Here is a 5,386-nt window from a genome sequence, read left to right on the forward strand (position 1 = left end):
GATCAGGGATTTGGGACAAGAACACTCCTAGAGGTCCTTTCCAATATCAACCATAATATGATTCTGTGATATCAGACATTTCAGTAACTTGCCATTCAAACACTTCAACGTTGACATTTTTTTCTGAGGTATTCCCTTTACACCAAAAGCACATTTCCCCAACTATTTCATATTCTAAAAATTTGATTACAGTTATATAACAGTGACACTTACTAAAGACATATTTTGTGCTGTCTGTAATTCATCAAGGAAAGCTGGATCAAAAGAATTTCTCTTAATTCCAGAATATGCCGGCACTTGCAATGTGAACTGAGTGTATTTATTGCATGTATAGTAATTAAGCTATTGTGGACAATACCATACCAATTATTTCAAATAATCCAAAAGGAATATATAACATGAAATGAATCTGCTTCTGCTCTCACATATTAAATAATTAAGAAAAAAAAGAAAACAATGTAAGCAGCAAGGTGCTACTGTCAGATTGAGAAAATCAGATATTTTGATTGATTCTATCTATCTATCTATCTATTTATAGATAGATATCTATCATCTATCTATGTTCTGCTGAATACCATGTTTCTCTTTTTCTCTTACAGTTATCCCTTCCTGGTGCACAAGAAGTTGGTAAGACTTTCCTTGTTACCAATGGGTGCAGTCTAGTTCGATTTGTCTAGAAAATTGAAGCTAGATTGTCAAAAGGAGAGAGAAAATCTGTCACGACCATAGGCATGTATAGGATGATAATTCAAGACAGCTTGCAAAGACAGCTTGCCATCTTTGAACCAAAGCACATATTTACCACTGAGAAAACATAGATTATTACTGATACACATTAGGTTCTTTTTCTTCACATTTCTTTGGGACTATTCCTTAATTCTAATACTTTTGCAAATATATTTGACAATTATTTTAATTCCTAACACAGTATTTATACAATTACAGTAATAATCAGACTTGCTATCCTTTGGGGAATCTACTATCAAGGAAAACATTAAAAAGTAAAAATTTCTGGATGCCCCTAGGATGATCACATTATTCAAAACTCCCCTCTTTTTAAGAGTATTGAGTACATATGACTGAACAATTATGTCACACCCTCATCTGCTAACATAGCCAAAACAACATTCAAAACCACAGAAAAAAACTTTAATACTTTAGCCTGTTCAAAGCAGAGCTCAATGCCATATAAGGAGTTTTTTACAAACTCTTATTTATATAACTGTTTGCAATTGTTGACTTCTTTTTCTTAGTTATTAGAGCAAAAATATGCTATGTTGATTATAGCAAGAATTTGCTTTGTATAAGTTGTTGGGGAGGTTTTTTTTGACACATTTCAGTATGGTTCATCAAAGCATGAAATGACCGTGATTTATTGCAGAGAGCAATTTCCAGCTGAAGCAAAGTTATTGGAACTTCTACTGGCCCAGCTGGAAGGAGGGAATTTTCTTGGAGGACATTGTGGAGTAAATAAGTACAGACTCTAAGTGTCCTAATTTTAGTTACAGCCACAGTAATATGCAGAACGTATGTGCATACTAAATCTAATCACCAGTACAGACATGGCTAATGAGTTACACTTCCTGTGATATTCAACCTCCATATGGTAGGTAGAATATTTATCATGCCATATGCTTGATACTGCGGACAAGAGTACATTCTGTAAACATGATTATGACACCTTTTCATTGATTCAAGAAGTGGCATTCAAACAGAAACTGTTTCAAGCTTCTGCCAAGATGGAATAGCTGAGAGGAAGTCAGTAAAGTATTACCAGAAGTTTCCCTAGCAGGAATGTTTTTCTCCAAGGAGACCTCAGTATCAAAATAAAGAACAACTCATCATGGCTAAAATACCTCACATGACTTCACAATGGTGACTATTATCATTTTTACTTGAAGATTTTATTGTCAGATTAATGTTTCTCTATTACACCTGCTATCCTCAGTAGAAGTCCATAAACTGTAACAAAAGTACTGATATCTAACCCATATGGAGGCAATTATGTGCAGGCATCATCTGGAACTGAATCAAACTTTTTCTTGGGGATTCAGTGGCTGAAACACAAGCTCCTGGTGCCATTAGCAAGACCAAAAGTCTCCAAGTCATCTGCATGTAGCTGTCACATGGCACACAGGCTCTGCAGAAGGCTTTACCCTTCTTCAACAAATTTTTGACTTGCCTGATCAGGCAAGCAAATTTTGTCCTTACTGTTTCATACAGCTGAGATTACGAGTGTTCTTGGCAGTCACAAATCTATGAAAATAACTCTGAACTACTGTCTTTATGTTTTCTACACTAACTGCATGACAGTCTTGTCCCCTATTTTTTTTTTCAAAATGCCAATAGTGACATATAGTTTAACATATAAGTTATTATCTAAATACTGACATAATTTTGGTTTTGTAAACATTATTCAGATCATACCTAAATATCTGCAAAAAATATTGTTCTGCGTAGTTTATCTATACAGAAAATATTTTTCCCATATTAAAAAAAATTGTAAGTGCTGAAAGGACCCTTATTTCTTCCATTAATTTTAGAAAACACTAGTTTGATTTTTGCATTTCCAAAAAAGACTAAGATCTGTCTTCAGAGATCATTACAAAACTGCAAGAATACAATGATAAAAAATTATATCTTTTAAGGAAATATCTAAAATAGAAATCAGCTTTTGAAAAATAAACTAGATTATTTTCAGTAGGAGTAATCATACAAACAAGAATTCACACATAAAAATAGTTATTACTAAGTTCATGAAAATTATGCCTATTATAAAGGGCAATAATTATTATAAAAGAAAACAAGATTCTATAAAAATACATAATTATCAGAAAAAAGGGTTACTTTAGAAACAGCTATGGAAAAATGTTTGAATTTCAACATTACCTTTGGTGAATTAGGATGTGGTTATTCACATTCAGCTTTCTGAAAACCAGCCATAGGATCAGGTAGTTTCTCTCAGCAGGCAATGCACAGGAGGGTCTTCACAGTCCACCTCGAGATTTCCATGTCTCACCCATTGGAGAATCAAGATAAGTAACAACATGCAAAATTCTTAGCTGGTGAAAGTAAGCTGATTTAAAGGCTGCCAATAAATAATCAGAAATTGAAGAATGATATTTAAACTGAAAATGATTAAAAATTAATGAAGATAATATAAAAGAGAACTAAAATAATTCAGTATTAAGGAAGATGGAAAAAAAATAAAGCATGAAATAAGGTATAAAATATGGCAGAAGAGAGGCTAAAATGGAAATAAAAAGCATTCTATAGTTTTTAATGGGAAAGAATCATAGAATGTTAATCTAAAATGCCAGAGGTGTTTGGAAAATCCTGAGAAATTATAACTCAAAGAATGTAGGGAAGATGGAAAACGGGAAAAGGTGTAGAGGTAAGTTTGGTTTTGTTTCATGTTCATGTTGAAATTGCACCCTTTTTTCCCAATCAGATTTAGGACATGGGATTTGAGTTAATTTTTTTTTTTTTAAATATATGAAAACTACAGTAATTGTAATTTTTTTTGCATTTCCTGATAGCAACCAGTGTGTATACAAGCTAGTGCAAAAAAACAACAAAAAACCAAAACGACAGCAACAACAAAACCCAAAACCAAAACTAATTATGAGAATGACATAAGCAGACGAGGAATGCTCCAACACTTCAGTATAGCTTTTAAGGCTATTTCATTGGTTTCAATGATAATACATTGGTTTTATTGCAGTGGCCAAATTTCTTATTATGTGCTGCATTAGCTAGTTATATGGAGTAAGTTAAGAATGAAGTAGTAAATTTGCTTTTGTTGGTTTAATCCAGACCTTTAACTTCACTGTTTTGCATTTAATAAAATGCATTATCAAAGAGAAGCATGACATCTCCTTATGAAAAATATTCTATCTACATAAAGAAAAATTAAAGAGCAGGTGGTGAATTTAGAAGAACCTATGTCTACTGTCATTCCATACCATGGAAAGAAATATTCTCATTGTTGGTTAAAGAATATCACAAAGAGTCAAATCCAAAGCTAAGTGAATCATTCCTCCTAGAATTCATAATTTCTTATCCAGCAAAGGATTTCATTACAGTGCATCTGGGGTGGGATGAAGCCCTGTGATAGAGAAAACATAAACACATTTTAAATCAGATTATATGTGAATATTTGAAAATTATATGTACCTTCAAAAATGTATTCTTACTAGAAAATTTGTGTAACAGCTTCAATATTTTATCCTGTTGATGAAGGTAAGAAGGTAAACTCATGACTGCTAAATAAAATCTCCTGGCACAATATTTCAAGCATACCATACAAACGCACCTGAAATTCTACAAGGTGGGTGCCCCACAATAGTTATCTATCAAGCTGCACTGACTCCAAGGAAACTGCAATATTTTTTTTCTCCAACCGAGCTATCTGAATTATAATCAGCATAGAAGTTCAAAGGCTTTGCAGTTTGAACAGTACCAGAGACTAACAATTAATTGTAAAATAAAGCTTTATTGGGACAGTAGAAAAGACAAGCAACAGCATGACCATAAGGTAACTTGCACAATCCCTGATAGCAAACACAGGATCATAACTGATATCTTGTCTATGGTGGAGTGCCAGGGACACTTGGAGTCCAGGTTATCTGGCCACAACAGCCAATCATGCAAATATCTTTTGAGTCTGAGTAAGAGTTGCAGCACCCCTTGGTTCCACTACTTCTTGGTTTCGCCAGTGAGAGTGAGATTTGGGAGAATTGTACATGATGTGAATAACATGGGTGACATCCTGCCTACAATCCCCACCTTGTTCAAGAGCATGGTGTAATCAGGCTGTCCTATGTAGCCAATAGTAGTCAAGAGGCAGGCCATCAGAGTCTTAAAAAGAAGTGTATATTTGGCAATTATAATACATAGATCAGTTTGTGTTCAAGATGAGCTTTAAATTACCAATTTCTTTCTCCAGGATATGCCAAAATGCAGAATAACGATTAAAGCCACACAAGTCATTTTAATGTATACTTCTGAAGTAGCCGTATGTCCTAAACCCCAGATTTTTAAAGTATCTCATAACCTCTAGGTAAAAAAGGCACATCTCATAACATTTTCAAAAAACACTCATGTGTCTAGCTTTCATTGATTTAATTAAGGGTGAATGACAGGAATTAAGTGCAGAAACAGTGATGATAGAATTCTTTTCAGACTGTCTTATATAATTGTCAAATTCTGGAGAACAGGGAATGAGCTTATATCTGAAAGAATGAATGTTTTAGTTAATTTTATTATGTTACTTAACGTAATGTTGCTTAGCTACCACAGTGGTATCTCAGAAAATCCTGCTTCAGGGAGCTTCACTATATTTTCCTTTTGAGGAAACATCCAGAGCAGCACAAAACTCATTGTA

This window comes from Vidua macroura, chromosome 1 (assembly GCF_024509145.1).
Source record: "Vidua macroura isolate BioBank_ID:100142 chromosome 1, ASM2450914v1, whole genome shotgun sequence".
NCBI lineage: Eukaryota > Metazoa > Chordata > Aves > Passeriformes > Viduidae > Vidua > Vidua macroura.